Here is a 19332-nt window from a genome sequence, read left to right as displayed (position 1 = left end):
AGAGAGAGAGAGAGAGAGAGAGAGAGAGAGAGAGAGAGAGAGAGAGAACAATGTGCATATATAGACAACAGATCAATATCACCCCATCCTTCCATCACCACAACAGGGACCAAGTTCCCTTTGTCCTCACCTACCACCCTACCAGCCTCCGGATCCAGCACATTATCCTCTGTAACTTCCGCCACCTTCAACCAGGACCCCACCACCAAGCACATCTTTTCCTCTCTACCCCTCTCCACTTTCCACAGGGATCATTCCCTCCATGACTCCCTGGCCCACACGTCCCTCCCCACAGATCTCCCACCTGGTACTAACCCCTGCAAGCATACATGCTACACCTGTCCCTACACCTCCTCTCTTACCACCATTCAGGGCCCCAAACAGTCCTTCCAGGTGAGGCAACACTTCACTTGTGAGTCTGTTGGGATCATCTATTGCATCCAGTGCTCCCGGTGCGACCCTTTCTACATCGGTGAGACCTGACACAGATTGGGGGACCGCTTCGTCGAACACCTCTCCTCCATCCGCCACAACAGACAGGATCTCCCGGTTGCCACCCACTTCAACTCTGCTTCGCATTCCCATTTGGATATGCCCATAAAATGGCCTCCTCTACTGCCATGATGAGGCCAAACTCAGGTTGGAGGAGCAACACCTCATATACCGTCTGGGTAGCCTCCAGCCCCTTGGTATGAACATTGAATTCTCCAACTTCTGTTAATTCCCTTCCCCTACCTTCCTCCATCCCAGATTCACTCTGCCTCCTCCCCCAGCTACCTATCACCTCTCTCATGATTCCGCCTTCTTCTACTACCCATAGTGCTTTCCCCTTACGTTCCTTCTTCACCTTTCCTGCCTATCCCCTCCCCTGCTTCCCCTCCCCCACCCCTTGATCTTTCCTCTTACTGCTTTTTCACCTTGGTGCCTACCAGTCTTCTTCTTCCCACCCTCCCCCCACCTTCCTTAAAGGGCCCCTGCCCCTTCCCTCTTCGGTCCTAACGAAGAGTCTCGGCCTGAAACGTTGACTGCTTGTTTCCACGGATGCTGCTCGACCTGCTGAGTTCCTCCAGCGTGCTGTACGTGTCAATATGCATGTGCAGCCAACAGACCGTATGTAGTGCTAAGGGGAGCATTTGATCTAAAGTAATAGAATATGCATTACAAACTTCTCTGACCTTGGGGATTTGAGCAACCGGATTTGCTACAAGATCACAAATGCTTCTTGCTCTGTAATCTGTATAGGGTCCATGAGCTCACTGCTGCATTGCCTCACTTCTATAGTTTCTGTTTTCACCTCCTGAGTAAATACAGGTGCAATAGTTTCATCTGAGTCTTTTGGCTCCATGCATAGATTATAATTCTAATTTTGACAGAGGACTAATTTCACCCATTCCAAACCTTTTGATTTTAACATACCTGTAGAAGCCTTTAGGATTCTCCTTCACCATGTCTGCCAGAACAACCTCATGCCTTCTTTTACCCCTTTTAAGTATTTTCTTGCATTACTTATACTCTCCAAGTACCTCATCTGTTCCTACCATTCTTAACCTGCTAGATATCTACTTTTTTTTAAGTCAAGGCCTCAATATCTATCAAAACAAAGGTTCCCAAACCTATTTCCTTGCTTTTTTTTCTGACAGGCACAATTAAACTCTGTGCTCTCAGAATTTCAGTTTTGAAGGCTCCCCACTTACCAAGAACACCTTTGTGAGAAAACAGCCTGTCCCAATTTACACTTGCCAGATCCTTTATGATACCAATAGGATTGGCCTTTCTTCAATTTAGAATCTCAACCCAAGGTCCAGACCTAACCTTTTCCACAGTTACTTTGAAACTAATAACACTATTCAAAGTGTTCTCCTGCACAAACAAGTGCTCCCTTTCTTCACCTATCAATCTCTGTATTAAATATGATGGCAATTTTATCTCCTTACCCTCTGTGGTAAAAAATTTCAGAGATCCACCAACCTCTGGGTGAAGAAATTCTTCCTTATCTAAGTTTTAAAGGGATATCTCTTTATTCTGAAGCTGTGTTCTCAGATCCTAAACTCTCCTATTAATAGAAGCATAGTCTCCACATCCACTCCAGCTAGGCCCTTCAGTACTCAATAGATTTCATTGATCTCTTATTTCATCCTTCTGAACTCCATTAAGTACAGGCCCAGAGACATCAAATGGTCTGCATATATTGAAACTTTTAATACTGTGATCATTCTTGCGAATCTCATCTGGACCCCTCTCTTGGACCAGCAAATTTTCCCCTAGATATGGGGCCAAAATTGCTCACAATATTGCAAATGTAGTTTGTCCAATTCCTTACAAAGCCTCAGCCGTACATCCTTAATACGCTAGTCCTCTCAAAACAAATGCTAACATTGCATTTACCTTCTTTGCAACTGACTTAACCTGCAACTTAACCTTGACGTATTCCAAGTCCCTTTGCACTTCTGGTTTCTGAATTTACTCTTCATAGAAAATAGCCAACACTGTTATTCTTCCTACCAAAGTGCATAACACTTTCTTAAGATGCTTTCTATCTGCCATTTGTTTACTTCCTCTCCCAATTTGCCCACATCCTTTTGCAGACTTTCTTTCTTTGCAATACTACTTATTCCTTCTCATATCTTGATATCACCTTCAAACTTGTCCTTAAGTATAAAGTGAAAAAGTTGTGTTGCCAACACTGACCTTATTGGAGTATAAATTTTGCTCTGTTCTGAGTTTGCTATTTGCTATGCATGTATCCTAAAAATGTAGAAGACAATGGTGTGTTAATGAGAGGTAGCTAAGAGATGTAGATTAGAACATGATTAAGTCAATGGGTAGAAACAATAGGACAAGATGTACATGTGGTACGTGTGATACGCAACTATAGACCAATTACATATGCTAATGCAACGGGTCCAGGAGATTGCTATAAAAATGCTGTGTCCAAGGATCGGGGGGGGGGGGGGGGCAATCAGCGACTAGCTCAATGACTGTCTCAGCTTTGATTTGCAAATTAAAGTTTAATACTTCTTGAAGAATCTTCTGCATCTCCTGGTCATTTGTGGGGCACGAGAAACCACGACAAAATTGGTGGACCGCAGCAGGACCGGAAAGAGACCTGTGGAAAGGAAACAGCAGATTGGGGATGCTTTCCAGTCCTCTAGGGACCCCCACAATGCTAACAGAATTAAGGGTGCACCCAAACAAAAGGTAAGCGCTTTTTGCGACAATTTGGACAAGAATTATGTTGCTTTGGGGAGGTCTTGGAGTCTCAGAAGTGTGGAACCACTGCCGAAGGGTCTCTCCCGGTCCAAAGAATCTGGCAGAATTGGGGGTTAACAGAGGAGGCTCAGAGGATTGATCAAGAACACTGCAGTGAGGGTAAGTACAAATAAGTTAATAAGACGTTAAGAAAAAGTCCGCGTGGTGTTGGTAAATCCCTGTGGGTACCGCTTCATATGAAACGAAGGGCTGAACGGGCAGGGAAAGGAAAATAGACTAGGCGTAGAATTAGAGTAAGTTTAGTTAAGAAAAAGTCCACGTGGTGTTAGACTAGGAAGAAAAAGTCCACGTGGTGTTAGACTAGGACTAGGCGTAGAATTAGAGTAAATAATATTATCCAGTAAACAAACTGTGAATCTCTGAAATACCTTAAAAAGAGAGAATAACATGACAGGTAAAGGAAACGGCAGTAGAGATTCTGAGCAAAAAATTCCCGATAAATAAATGAGATCACAAAAACTTCAGAAAAATGGGAAAAAAGAACCAAAAACCTGGTCACAAAGTGGCCAAGAGAAGGAACGTTTGATGTAAGTTTGTGCAAAGAAATGGAGGGGACTAATTAAAAATTACAAACCAAAAGATAAATCTAAGAAAAGAGGGCAAAAACGAGAATGAGAAATGGAAGTGCTAAAACACTTCAGAACGGAGGGGGAAAGGCTGAGGAGGACAGGTAGAATATTGATTACAAGCGAGGAAGACATTAAAGGTGCTGGAGAAACAGCCTGTTAGAGAGAGAGGAGGTACGGTGAGAAGCTGGCTTCGGCTCCATACCCGGATGCGAAAGAAACAGAAAAGCCCCCCTTCCTATAATGAGGAAGGAACCCCTAAGCAGTGCCCCCTGCTGATGGGAACAGTAAACATGCAGGGAGAAGTACAGGTTTGGGATAATGAGGAGGAAAAAAAAACAATACGAGAAGGAAAAAGCAGCGATATGGAAGGAGATACAGGCAGAAAGGATAAAGATAGAACAGGTACAGAGAGAAATGGGAGAAGAGATTGAACGGATGAAATACTTGAGAGAGGAAAAGGAGTATGAGGAGTATCGGTTATACTATAGAAATAAACAGTCTAGAAAAGAAGTGGCTCATCAGGACAGGAAGAGATGAGGCATTCAAGAGGAAGTGGAAAAAGATAGGAGATGAGAGTCTTGGAGAAACACAAAAGAGAAGGGAATCAAGCACGAGTAAGGATCATGAGGAGTCCCTGCCACAGGTGTACAGACACGGACAGGAAGAAAGAGAAGGTGACTCATTGGAGGAGCAAGAGTTAAGTGGAAAGAGAGAGGATGCAAGAATTTGAGGGGAAGAGGTAGGAGGCATAAGCCTAGAAGGGCAGAAGGAGGCGGTAGGGGAACGACTTGCGAAAGTAGAGAGAGAGCTAGATAAGTTACTGAGAGGGGATTGCCAGGAGAGATGTGAAATATACTCTAGGGGCCAACCAAGTATTGAATCAAGACAAAAAGAAAGGACTCCACAGGGAGACCAAGGGAAGAAGAGGACCCCGTAGACATTTGTGTGGGAGGCAGTAAAGACATACCCTGAGACAGATGGGGGAGTCAGGCGAGGAGGAGAGCCAGGGCAGGTGGGAAGAAGGAGGAAGAATGATGCCATTGTTAGTTAAAGGATCAGGACAAGTGCAGTATATCCCTTGGGGATCCCAGGACCTAGAAGGGCTGAAAAACACTCTGCCCAATCTACATGAAGGAGCAGGGAAATGGATTAGAGCCTTTGAAGAAGAAACAGCGGGACGATTATTGGCTATGGTAGATTTGAAGGCACTGTTGATAAGGTTGATGGGAACCTCCAAATTTAACGAACTAATGGAAATGGCTGGCATAGTAAACTCGAACGACCCAAGAACTGATGGAGATGGGTTTGACAGAGTGAGGCAGAGGGTATGGCAGGCCCTCAGAAAGCTTTATCCACCCAAAGTGGACCCCAAAGCCTTAAAAGGGGATCCACTGGGGAGACACTGAAAACCCAGCAGCCTACATAGAAAACCAGTTGAAAAGGTGGAGACTGGAGACTGAGCAAGAGGTGGAGAATAGCTTATTTATGACCTCACTGTTCCGACATAGCATTTTGGATGCAATGCCTCCACAAGTAAGATCCAAACTGGAGGAAGTGGTTGGGCTGACGTCAATGACCCCACAAGAATTTAGGGACCACGTAGACCATGCGGTTGAGAAATACCGGAAAGACAAACGAAGGTTGGCTGAGCAGCAGGAAGAGGTGCAAAGAAAGTTAATACAAATGCAGCTCGAAGAACTCAAAAAGAAGGAAAAAGAGAAAAACAAAAAGATGCTGCCAGCAACCACCGGTTCGAGTACAGCCATCGAACTGGACAAAGCACTGCTATATGGAGGGACCGATCATACTGTAAGACAAGGGCTGGAAAACCCCATGCCAATAATTGTCTTTGGGGGAGCATTCCCACAAATGCCCTATCAGGAACAGACTGAATTCAAACAGCCCAGACAGGACTGGAAGTCCCAAGGAGGGGGACAGAGGAGCTAAGGGCAGAGGGGACCAGTGAGGAAACAGGGGGAAAGAGAGGTAGAGAGATTGTGCTGGGAATGTGATCAGCCAGGTCACATGAGAAGAGATTGTCCGTTTACACCATGGCCTGTCACATACCAGCAGGAACCGATAAGAAGGGAACCAAAGTTTAGCCAAGGACCAGCCCCCACAGGCCCAAGCGGACCTGTGAACCCCTATGCGAGGTATTAGGGGTGCCCCGAGAACTTGAGTGGGAAGGGACATTACCCAATGATAACAAGGGAGGCAGATGAGGAACCCATTGTTCAGGTTATGTTAGAAGGGCAACTGACACCAATGATGATAGATACTGGAGCCACGTACACTTGTGTACAGCCACAGTATGCCCTTCACCTTCCCATGTCAGGAAAGTTTATTAAGACGGTAGGGTTCTTGGGGAAAACACAGTTGACACAGTGCACGGCTCCAGTGCGGTTGAGAATGGGAAATAAAGAAATTGTTTTGCCGGTGCTAGTATTTAAAGGAACTCCGATTAATTTGTTAGGCAGAGATGCCTTATTGAAACTGGAATTAAAATTAGAATGCACCAGGAATGGGCTGAGTGTGGAAAGAGCAGGGGCTCAATTGATAGTGCGAGAAGACAGGAAGGCTAATGTCTTTTGGATAGGAGACATCGCAGATCAGATTCAGGAAACCTGGGAAAAATGGAAAAAGTGCGTGCAGGTTATATTACCCAGGGCTGTAATGCCCAAATCTGAGCTACATTGTACAGTGATTTTTGACGAGACTCAGAACAGGGAATTAGAGGAGAGATGGCACCTGGAGGCATGTACCCAGCAGCACCTGGAAGGGGAGGCTGTGATAATTGGAAAGCAAGGGGCAGCTTTACAAGTTAAGTGGAACACCTTTTTAGAAAAATGGTACAGGATACCATGTAACGTTGTTGGTAAATAAGGGATATCAGTCTAAAGACTTAGGACCTTTAGTTAAGAGTGCTGAAACTGCAACAGTGTGGAGGAAAATCACGCCAGAGGTGTGGATATCAGAAGACAACAATTGTATTAAAATAATGGTAAGTGTAGATATGGTAGGGACAGTGAGAGAGGACGAAATAACTCTCCAACCACATATGCCCTTGCTGGGAAAGGAAAGAGGCCAGCAGAAAGATAAAAGGTTAGATGAGTTGCCGTCTATTCTGTGGTCACAGCATGACATGGACGTAGGGAAAATAAAAACAGCTAGTCCGGTGGAAATAAAGCTGAAAAGGGGAGCAATTCCACCCAGGAGACCACAATACCATCTAAGACCAGAAGCAGAAGAGGGAATAGCATCGACAGTGCAGGGGTTGCTTGAAATAGGAGTGTTTAAAAGAACAAACAGTCCATGCAATACCCCGTTGCTGCTGGTCTTAAAAGCAGATAAATCTAAGTGGAGATTGGTGCATGATTTGCGAGCGGTAAATGATGTGGTAGAGGTCTGGCCAGCGGTAGTCCCCAACCCACACACGCTTTTGACTAATGTTCCACCAGAAGCAAGCTACTTTTCAGTGATTGATTTGTGTTCGGCTTTCTTCAGCATTCCTCTAGCCGATCAGTGTCAGTATTTGTTTGCCTTTACTTACAGAGGTGCTCAGTATACCTATACCAGAATGCCGCAAGGATTTAAACATTCACCACACATTTTTAATCAGGTATTGAAGGCAGACCTAGAGGGCATGCCATTGGAAAGTACATTGTTACAGTATGTGGATGACCTGTTGATTTGCTCCCACAGCGAAGAACAGTGTGAGCAGGACACTATAACTCTGTTAGAGAAGCTAGCGCGCGGAGGACATAAAGTATCCAAAAAGAAACTGCAATTTTGCACGCAGAAAGTGGAATACTTAGGCAGGGTAATATCCAAGGGAGTGAAGGCGATAGCACCAGATCAGATTGAGGCAATAACTAAGGCCCCAAAACCCCAGACTGTAGGGCAGATGATGACGTTTTTGGGAATGGCAGGGTACAGCTCAGATTGGATAGGAGAATATGCTGAGATTGTGGCACCTTTGAGAAAGATAATGAAAGAAGCAGGACATACAAATTTGAAGAATGGCTTATAGGAATGGAGAGGCAGAGATAGCTTTCAATACTATTAAGCAGGAATTGCAGTCAGCACCAGCATTAGCTTTGCCTGACTACGAGAAGGTTTTTCATTTGTATGTATCCAACCGACAGGAGGGTTATATCACAGCGGTTCTAACACAAGAGACAGGCACAGGAAAAGCAAAGCAGCGGATAGCATACTACAGTACGAGACTAGATGAGGTGGCTCAGGGGTACCCACCCTGTTATCAGGGATTGGCGGCGCTGTACTATGCATATGAAAAGGCAGCATCGGTAACCCTGGGCTATCCTGTGACTCTGTACACACAGCACAAAGTAGCAGAATTGCTAAAAAGGGGGCAATTTGTGCTGACACCAGCCAGGATAGCAGCGTATCAGATGCTATTGACATTTCCAGACATAACTATACAGAGATGCACTACCAGTAATATAGCCAATTTTGTCCCTTTGGACTATGAAGGAGAACCCCATGATTGTGTAGGGAAGACAATGGCATTTGCCAAATTGAGAGCAGATTTACGGTCAGAACCACTAGAGGATACAGATAAAAAGGTTCTGTTTGTAGATGGCTCTTGTTATAGGGATTATGATGGAAATCATGCAGGGTTCTCAGTAGTGCAGCAGGATCAGTCGAGCCATAAGATTATTAGGATGGAGTCCTGTCCCCAACCATGTTCCGCCCAACTAGCAGAAATCAAAGCCCTGACAGCTGCGTGTGAAATGATGGAAGGTGAGAAAGTGGAAGAAAGAAGAAGGTGGAATTGATCGATTTAGCAGATGGGTGGAGGCGGTACCTTCAAGAGATCAAGGGGCAAAGACAGTGGTAAAATTCCTGATAAATGAAGTGATCCCAAGGTTTGGAATACCTACAGAAGTTAGCTCAGACAATGGTTCAGCTTTTATCCAGAAAGTGGTCAAACTGGTACTACAGGCGCTGAGGATAAAGCAAAGATTTGGATGTGTATACCACCCTCAGTCGCAGGGCATGGTAGAGAGAATTAATGGAACCCTGAAAGCCAAACTAAACAAAATTTGTGTAGACACTAAACTTAATTGGGTCGATGCTTTACCGTTAGCATTGATGAGTTACCGCATGCAAACTAATCGAGTGACATGCCTAACACCGCATGAGATGCAGGCTGGGAAGCTATCATACCTGTGATAGGGGTAAGCAAAAATGTTGAATGGATAAACTATATATACTACAATCAACAGAGATTCATCAACTACACCGATGATGCACTGGAGGCCTTAGGGCAACAGCTGGATGCAACTAGCAGGATGACGTGGCAAAACAGACAGGTACTGGATTGGCTTTTGGCAGAAAAAGGGGTGTGTGTGTGTAATGTTTGGAGAACAATGCTGCACTTTCATACCAAACAATACTAGCCCAGAAGGGTCTTTCACCAGAGCAATGATAAATTAAAGAATCTGCGGGACGGAGGTCCAACAGAATGCAGGATTTGAACATCAGTTCTTTGATTGGTTGGAAAGTAGACTCGGAGGATGGGGAGCATGGCTGACTAAAGTAACAATAACTGTCAGTATTATATTGTTGAGCTGTGCGTTTGTGCTGTGCTGTTTTCTTCCTTGTCTCAAATTTCTTGTAGTGCGTGCTGCAACCAAACAATTTCTAATGCTCGTGGCAATTACTGAAGCAAGCTTAGTGGAGAAAGAAACACCGAAAATGTATCGTTACAGCCTACAACACCTGCAGGATGAACAAGAGCAAAACGACAGTGTGGGAGTAGATTGTTAGGGCTGCTGAGTCTTTTTCCCTGTCTCAGGTACAGAGGGACAGGTTTTTGGCTCAGCGGCCCAGGGTAATAGGGAGAGAATACTTTGAGGTCTTGGCGCAGAAAATTATAGTTTAACCCGAGATTTGGGAATAAGTGCTTGAGTTTATTGGGGCTTTTTTGCATGGATTCTTAGTCTTTTCTCTGTGTGAGACCCTCTGGGTCTCAAAGGGGGTATATATTGGAGTATAAATTTTGCTCAGTTCTGAGTTTGCTATTTGCTATGCATGTATCCTAAAAATGTAGAAGACAATGGTGTGTTAATGAGAGGTAGCTAAGAGATGTAGATTAGAACATGATTAAGTCAATGGGTAGAAACAATAGGGACAAGATGTATGTGTGGTACATGTGATTCGCAACTATAGACCAATTACATATGCTAATGCAACTGGACCAGGAGATTGCTATAAAAAATGCTGTGTCCGAGGATCGGGGTGGGGGGGGGGGGGAGTGGAGACTAGCTCAATGACTGTCTCAGCTTTGATTTGCAAATTAAAGTTTAATACTTCTTGAAGAATCTTCTGTGTCTCCTGGTCATTTGTGGGGCACAAGAACTGACCTCTGCAGAACCCCACTAATCACCAGCTGATATCTTGGAAAGAGCTCCTTTATCCCCACTGTCTAACTTCTGTCAGTCATCCAGTCTTCTACCCATGCCATTACCTTGCCTTGTGTGAGTCACATTAATTCCATCAGTGTCAGAAAGAAGCATGTTATGCTTCCAGTTAAAGGTTAAAACTGAGTAAAATGCTGAATGTAGAAAATGAATTAGTTTACAGAAATTTGCAGTATTTTATTATCATAAACCATGTCATATTTCTTGTTGGATTTTTATCAGTATTATTATTATTTCATCTTTAAATGAACTCTGTGTTGTGCTGCTTTCTGAGCCTTGACTGGTTTTATCATATCCTGAGAGGACAGGAGCAAGAGGCAACTGTTTACATCATTCACTAATATTTTCCTGTTCCTTGCAGGAATAAGTTACAAGCAACCAGTGCTAATTAGTGCAATTAACTAGAAGGAAGGGGAGAATTAAGTTTGTGTACTCTACTCCCACAGAGGAGATTCACACTGCCCAGTAGGTAAAGATCTTTTGATAATGTAGTAACAAGTGAAGCAGAGAATTCTTTGAACAGTGTTGTTTAATTTTCAATGTCCACCTGAATCTTTACACCAGACTGATTGAACTTCTGATTTAATAATACATTTTTAAATGCTTGTCCTGCACACTTAACTAGAGCTCTCAGCTGAGATCATAGGCTGGTACAAACAAGCAGCTCCTAAGCTAGAGATGGAATTGCTGTGAACTGTATCATGTTGGCATGCATGACAGCTTGATAGGTGGATTATTCAAGATCTGTGGACTATTGAAAGATTGTGGAAAATAAATCACATCGACAACACTCATGACTTTGACATTCTACATCACTCTGTGTTATTTTCTATGTCACCTTCCTCTCCCCAATGTAGACACCTCCGTATTTCATATGATAAAGAACATTGCCAGTTGCCACTCATTAAAATAGTTTATATTGCTCCACAGAATTTAAGTTAGATAAAAGCTGAGCTTAAAAAAGAAATCTAATATACATATTGAATGTACTTGACTCTTAATTACGGTGTATTAAATTATATTGACCACCTCTTATGTTTGCCTTTCTGACCATCATCCCAGACTCCATGTACTGACTTAATGTCTAAATTGTTCTAGCTATTAATAGATCATCCTCTATTCTTTTTGACAGAATTTTATTGTGTTCTCCATTTCAGAATCTATTTCATTTTAATATCTAAATTGAAAGCATAACCTAACATGAATTATAATTTTAAATATGCTGAAGACTCGGGCACTATTAGAAATAATAAACCATGTGAGGTACTGTACATCAGTGCAGTTAAATACTCCTTAGATGACGTGTTGATTTTGCACAGTTCATGGTAATTTGAGAGATGATTCTTTCAGGTAAACTACTTATTTCCCCTAACAGTCTTCCATCTATGAGCTGTCTCACAATAAATCACACCATTTCTTGCAGGGGAGGGCTGGGATAAAATTGTGTGGGAAGGGTTAAGAACAGGCTAAATTCACACAGTGGCCTCAGGGCAACATTGTTCCTGCAGACTGACATCTTACCTTCTCCTGACTTTGAAGTTGACCAAAGCTCCTACTTCAAGGCTTCATTTAAATGTAAAAATCAAGGCTTGATGAAATATTCATTACTGCTTTGTAGCTTTACAAAGATTCAGTGGTAGGTCTACCCCAGTGAAACTCAGTCAAATGCAATTGAAGCCAGAAGAGACCATGGTAAATGATAATTTAATTTTGTTCAGGAAAACAGCAAGAATCCATTGGATCGAATATTTCGTTCCTGCGTGAGCATCTGTCTGAGAACTTCCCACCCACTTCCTTGCCTTGATTTACCTCAGAGCCCATCTCCTTGGTTGCAGACTGCTGCTTGCTTCCACATCAATTCCTGATCCTTTCCAGATGATTAGGTGATGGATCTGGTCATGTTCACATAGATCTTAAGAAAATTGGATTTTCAAATGAGGTCAACCTTGCATCGTCATTACCACACTCTCCTGCCACTTTTGAAGCTTGAGCAGAATACACTGTTGAAATATTCAATATTTATTTTGTATGTTATTACATTTACCTTTTAAGAACACTGTGTTGATTTCCTTGGTTAAACTGCTTGTAGTCCTGAGAGTACACCCGGTCTCAGGTGTGGCCGAATAAAAAGTTTTGCATCATACACAGTAGCAGGACTGTGCAATTCATCAGTATTCACAGATTACTCTGGCAACCGGGAGGAATGCAGTTACTGTCAGGTTGAGGAAACACAAAAGGTGTTATTTTCCTATTTTGTTTTTGATCTACTGTATCGGATTTCTTGCAAGTGTGTCTGTAAATCAGTCAACTGCTGTTTGACCCTACATCTATCAAGGAGCTAATAAATTCTTACCCCTAGTCCAATTAATTGGTATCTCTTCAACTCAGCTAATGTCTAAATCAAATGTTTAAAAATTACTAATGTTCAGTACATTCAGTGCACTTACGTTGCATTTGCATATTGCTTAGATTTCAACGTCCTTGCTAATCGTTATGCATTTAATATGTACTCTGAGCAATCCTTGATCTTATTCTGCTGGGAGAAGTGCAATGTCAAAATTCAGATTCACAGCTGATGAAAGAAAAGACTACATATTAGCCTACGGTGGTGAGAGTTACCAGATAGTTACAAAATATTGTCATTTGAAATTAATAACTGAATCAATGCAAAACTATACTAACTATAATTTTGCTCTGTGGCAAAACGTTGTGTATGGGTCAGCTGGACTCAGTCACATAAAGGCAAGGAACAAAAGGAACAAGTTAAATACTATACATATCTGCTACTCACCACAAAATAAGAATATTCTGACCTTGAGCAAGAAGTGAATATGCAGATATTAAAGAATGCATATCAAAGCAACTTCAAAGAGACCCTTGAAATGGATATCAAAGTACGCAAGCTGCTTGATTCAAAAACATCATCGAAGCTTTCAAAGAATAGAGGTTTAAAAAGATTAGCTTTATTTGGCACATGTACATTCAAACACTGAAATACACAGTGAAATGCATGATTTGCATCAACTTTTGCAATGTGCTTGGGACAGCTTGCAAGTGTCACCATGCTTCTGGCTCCAACATAGGGTGCCCACAACTTACTAACAGTAACTTGTACATTTCATTTGGAATGTGGGAGGAAACACACGATGTCATGGGGAAAATGCATAAGCTCCTTCTGGACTTTGGCAGAAATTGAACCCCGATCTTCCAATCGCCATTACTCCAGCCACTATCCTATCGTGACTCTCTTACAACAGTCAATATAGAAAGATCACTACATCATTATATGAATTGGATCAGAAGTGAAATTAATTCCATGGCAGAAAGTTTCACTCACACACTCACAGAGAACAATTACCAGGATCAGTGAGGTAAGGAGAACACAACATTGTTATGATTGTAATACATAAAGCAAAATGCTGACAGTATTCAATAGATTGAGCAGCATATGTGGAGGGGAAACAGAGCCCATGTTTCAAAACAATTACTCATCACAACTGTTATTATGGTGTTGGCAGCTACCCCCATCAGGCTGATTTTCTGTTCAGTGTGGGTGGTAGTGGTTGAGAGGGGAAGGGAAATAGTTGGTGGGGAATGACCATAGAACCATAGAACATTACAGCACAGTACAGGCCCTTCAGCCCTCCATGTTGTGCCGACCCATATAATCCTTTAAAAAAGTACTAAACCCACACTATCCCGTAACCCTCTATTTTTCTTTCATTCATGTGCCTGTCCAAGAGGTTCTTAAATGCCCCTAATGTTTTAACCTCCACCACCATCCCTGGCAAGTCATTCCAGGCAGTCACAACCCTCTGTGTAAAAAACTTACCCCTGGTGTCTCTCCTAAATTCCCTCCCTTAATTTTGTAGATATGCCTTCTGGTGTTTGCTATTGGTGCCCTGGGAAACAGGTACTGACTATCCACCCTATCTATGCCTCTTATAATCTTGTAGACCTCTATCGTCCCCTTTCATCCTTCTACGCTCCAAAGAGAAAAGTCCCAGCTTTGCTAACCTTGCTTCATATGACTTGTTCTCCAAACCAGGCAACATCCTGGTAAATCTCCCCTGCACCCTCTCCATAGCTTCCACATCCTTCCTATAATGAGGTGACCAGAATTGAACACAATACTCTAAGTGCGTTCTCACCAGAGATTTGTAGAGTTGCAACATGACCTCTCTTGAACTCAATCCTCCTGTTAATGAAGCCCAGCATCCCATAGGCCTTCTTAACTACCCTATCAACCTGCGCAGCGACCTTGAAGGATGTATGGATTTGAACCCCAAAGTCCCTTTGTTCATCCACACTCTTAAGTAACTGACCATTAATCCTGTTCTAAGTCTTCTGGTTTGTCCTTCCAAAATGCATCACCTCACACTTATCTGGATTGAACTCCATTTGCCATTTTTCTGCTCAACTCTGCGGCCTGTCTATATCCTCTTGTAACCTTCGACAACCTACAGCTCCATTCACAGCTCTTCCAATCTTCATGTCATCCGCAAACTTACTCACCCATCCTTCTGCCTCTATATCCAGGTCATTTATAAAAATCACAGATAGCAGGGGTCCCAGGACAGATCCCTGTCGCACTCCACTAGTCACCGACCTCCAGACAGAATACTTTCCTTCCACAACTACCCTCTGCTTTCTTCCTTTAAGCCAAATTTTTATCCAAACAGTCGAGGTTCCATTTATCCCATGCCTCATGACTTTCTGGATGAGTCTCTCGTGAGGGACCTTGCCAAATGCCTTGCTAAATCATGTTTTAGTATATGCAATTAATCGGAGCTCAACAAAAAGTAGCAAGAGATAGTCATTGTTGAGTCAACTGCAATTCTCATGACCATAAACACACCTTGTGTTTTACCCCATCGATTAGAATGCTTATCCATGGGTAAAAGTAGATGCTACAAATTTTTAATCAATACATTGTTTGATTACTGGTGCTTTAGTCAATGTGATGTTTTGCACAAGGTTTGTAATAAACTTACAATTATACCTGCCTTAGGTCTTATGTTCTGAAGTAACGGAAAGTATGATTGACTTCAAGGAATCATGAATACTAAAGACTTCCCTAAAATGGTTGATTGCCTTAAACACAATATCAGCAAATGTTTAGTGGATCAGTCATAATATCAAATGTGCAGGAAACAATAATAACCAAAAAGATCTGGGTTAATGTTTACTCTATTATTGCATATACTGTATGTATTTTGAAAAGTATTTGCTTATAATTGCCAACAATTATAATAGATTCCTTGATGTAGAAATGAGCACTTTGATATACCTAACACTTACCACCTCAACACTTGTTCCTGTTTCTATACTGTTCACTGTTCCATGGTGAAGGTGATAACAGACTGTCAGTTAACAACGATGCATTAGAAAATCTGAAACCTATTAAATTTCACTCATTATAAAATAACTCTTGGTCATTGGTCACATGTCAATGTTCAATTGGAAAGATTAACACAAAGGATAAAGAGTCATATTTACTATTCATGCTGAAAGGAAATCATGAAGTAAGAGATTTATCATTTTCTAAGAAAAACTGTGTTGGTATTGGAGAGGGTCCAGAACAGCTTCATGAGAATGATTCCAAGAATGAAGGGGTTAAATTATGAGCCGTAACTGTTCTTTTCTCATTTTACCCGGAACCTCACCCAACTTATCACAAATAATCCCTTTGCCATATCCAACTTTTCCCACTTCCTCTGCAATTTAATACTACATTTTTCTCTCTTTCTCAGTTCTGATGAAAGATCCTCAACCTGAAATGTTAATTATTTCTCTTACCATTGATCCTACCTGACCTTTTCTCTGTTTTTATTGCAAGGTCCATTTTTAATTTTTATTTTTTTCATATTTGGATCTCCATTATTACAGTGTGAGGATATGATGCCTGTTGAACAGAATAACCACAAAGGCAAATAAACAACTCCAGATGATGTCTAAAAATTTGAGGTGACTGTCACAAAAGGATTTCCCCAGATTGCAAAGTGCTGCCTGAAATGTTAATCTTCAAAATACCATCTTTGGTGATATGTGTCACGTGACAGAGTTCGGAGCATGTGCAGAAATGACAGAATGATTGAGAAGCTTGTATGTTAAACGTGGTTGCTGTTTACTGTAATTTAAAGTTCTAGTTTTAATTCTTCCAGAGTCTGGTTTGTTCTTAGTAACCCACAGTACATACAAAGAACACAACATGGTGTCAGAAGTTGGTCTGGAAGAATAATTCATTTTGCTAACACAGGAGAAGCGAAATAATTGAAAAGAAACACAAACTTCTTTTGTTGTTTGCTAAAAGGTTTAAGAATGGAAGTTTTTCAACCTCTGAAAACACTTCAGCTGACTGGGAACGTAGCTGAAAATTGGAAAACATTTAAACGGTGTTTTGAAATTTATTTATCGGCGATCGGAGCAGAAAATAAATCAGAAAAAATGAAAGCAGCAATCCTACTCCACGTGATTGGGGACGACACAATTGAGGTATATAAGCATTTTACTTTTGAGCATGGAGATAATTTGAATCTAAGAGTGATAATTGACAAGTTTGAAGCATTTTGTATACCAAAGTGCAATGTGACGTATGAATGGTACAAATTCTTTACATGCAAGCAGAAAGCTGGTCAAACGATTGATCAATTTCTTATGGAATTGAGAAACCACAGTAAAAGATGTGCATTTGCAGAGCTTACAGATTCTCTCATTAAAGAGAATTGTTTGCGGCGTTCTGGATAATGGTCTGAGAGAAAGACTGGTAGAACAAGATTTGAATTTGGAAAAGGCTGTGGCACTCTGTAAAGCTTCGGAGACCGTGATGTTGCAGGTTAAAGAGCTTATTATTAAGAACGGCAGCGTAGATGCTGTAAAGCACGAACATATTAGAAAAAATAATGAAGCGACAATGAAACCAACGGAAAGCAAGACGTCACCTGAAAGAAAAAAACTTTGTGATTGCTGACCTAAAAAGTGTCCAATGTATCAGAAAGTGTAAACAACTGTGGTAAGGGTAATCATTTTTCACGCTGTTGCAGAAGTAGAAAGGAAATATAACACATAAATTCAGTGCTTGAAAATGAACGTGAGGAGTTTGATATAGATGTGCTTTGTGAAAACGAACAAGGTAAGAATGACTGGACTATGCCATTGCAAGTGAGCCAAAATATTATTCTGTTTAAATTGGATACTGGAGCACAAGTAAGTGTTCTTGCAGAATCTGAGTTTAATGCATTAAATCCAAGATCAAAGTTACATCAGACAAATATAAAAGTGACTGGGTATTCAGGTGCAGACATTCCAGTTTAAAAGAGCATGTGTGGCAAAAGTATCACACAAAAATATGGTGCTCACACTTTCATTTGTGGTCATGCCTAAGAATGTACAGACAATATTGGGTTTATCTGCCTGTGAGAGACTGAGTTTGGTGTAAAGAGTCTTAGTCCTGGACAGTGACACAGATTCAGAATACAGTTACTTGATGAAAGAGTGAGAGAGAACAGAATTTGATTCCAATGTGGCAAAAGTAAAAGAAATCATAAAGAATGCTCCCAGACCCGTCCCTTTGTTACCAGCATCTGAAAAAGCATTGCCACCAAAACCAAACTTGCTGGTACAGTACAATACTGATCTGAAGCCAAAGAGTGACAAGAATCAGGATCCAATTGAAGAAGTGAAAGCACAAGTGAAGGAATTGAGAAGTTTTATTGAAATGATGAAAGCTCAGCATAAAAAAAAGAGATTACACAGTTAATGAATGAATTGTGATTTCTTCTCAAAGACCTCAAGAAAGAGCCAACTTCAGAGTTTCCATTAATTGATGCAGACCAGACGAAACATGAAAATAATAACGATACACAAGAACTGTGTGAACCACTTAGAAGGTCTACTCATGTTCGTAAACCCCCAGAGAGACTGATAGAGACATGTTAAATTATGCATTTGTTTTGATTAATGTTGCTAATTGTTTTTCTTTTTAAGGAAAGGAAGACGTGGTGATACCATATGTCACATGACAGAGTTTGGAGAATGCACAGAAATGACAGAATGATCGTGAAGCTTGTATGTTAAACATGGTTGCTGTTTGCTGTTAAATAAAAGTTCTAGTTTTAATTCTTCCAGAATCTGGTTTGTTCTTAGTAATCCATGGTAGGTACAAAGAACACAACACCATCCTCTGTCAATGAATCCAAAACATATAGTATCAAAATCATAGGAACAGAACAATCCCTGTAGAAACAGATGATATCCCTCTCATGCAGAAATTATAAAGTAGTAACCAGCATGCAAGCAATAATCTCCTTCATATTTTAGTAAATTGATAATAAAGACTAAATAATTAGAATGTTTATTTCAGTTATTGTTAAGATATGCTATTGTTATGGAATATTATTGCATTTCTTTTTTAAGGACACTGTATGTATTTCCTCTTTAAGACAGATATGGTTCTAAGTATGTCTCATGAGACAATAAAGAAAGCTGCTATTGTTTGCATTGTGTTCATCAACATGTCTGTAGTATTCACTGCAGATGCAAGGGATAACATTTGCAGTTTACATATACCATATCCATGTGTTCTCCTTCCATGCAAATCCCTAACACCCTTTGAATGGACAACGACCACTTCCTCAATAAATGGTATTGTTATTCTTATATTATTCTTTTCCCTTCAGTGAATGTCATTTATATGTCATTGTCCATTTTTATTGATCTCCAAAAGATGACAGTGGAATTATTAGGGATTGTCCCAGTTTATGTTGATATGTGTAGCATTAGAAGCACTCAGTGATTTAGAGTTAATAAGCAATTCCAGCTGATCCCATAGAACAGTACCAGTCATTGCCTTTCTTATGAAAAAATGACTGCAGCTGTCTGTAGAAATGCCACATTCACCTTTTGCACTCAGTCTAGGGTAGCTAGTGTCAGTTATCTAAAAGACTTCTCCAGTTGCTGCCTCACTGCTGCTGACATGGGAAATCTTCATCTTCATAACTCCAGCTGCAAAATTATTTACAAATTACCTGCCTATTGGAGAAAATATA

The 19332-nt window shown here is 41.2% G+C and overlaps 1 long non-coding RNA gene across 1 annotated transcript; it reads left to right on the top strand.

Moving 5' to 3' along the window:
* Positions 1 to 10652: 10652 nt before the first annotated feature.
* LOC140725914 (uncharacterized) lies at positions 10653 to 18344 on the top strand. The gene is made up of 3 exons (XR_012098512.1): positions 10653 to 10754; positions 16599 to 16780; positions 18272 to 18344. It is a non-coding gene; the product is annotated as an uncharacterized lncRNA (long non-coding RNA).
* Positions 18345 to 19332: the final 988 nt, after the last annotated feature.

The sequence above is a fragment of the Hemitrygon akajei genome, chromosome 4, assembly GCF_048418815.1.
Source record: "Hemitrygon akajei chromosome 4, sHemAka1.3, whole genome shotgun sequence".
In the NCBI taxonomy this organism is placed as follows: Eukaryota; Metazoa; Chordata; class Chondrichthyes; order Myliobatiformes; family Dasyatidae; genus Hemitrygon; species Hemitrygon akajei.
The sequence above is the reverse complement of the archived record's forward strand: the minus strand, read 5'-3'. Positions and strand labels throughout refer to the sequence as shown.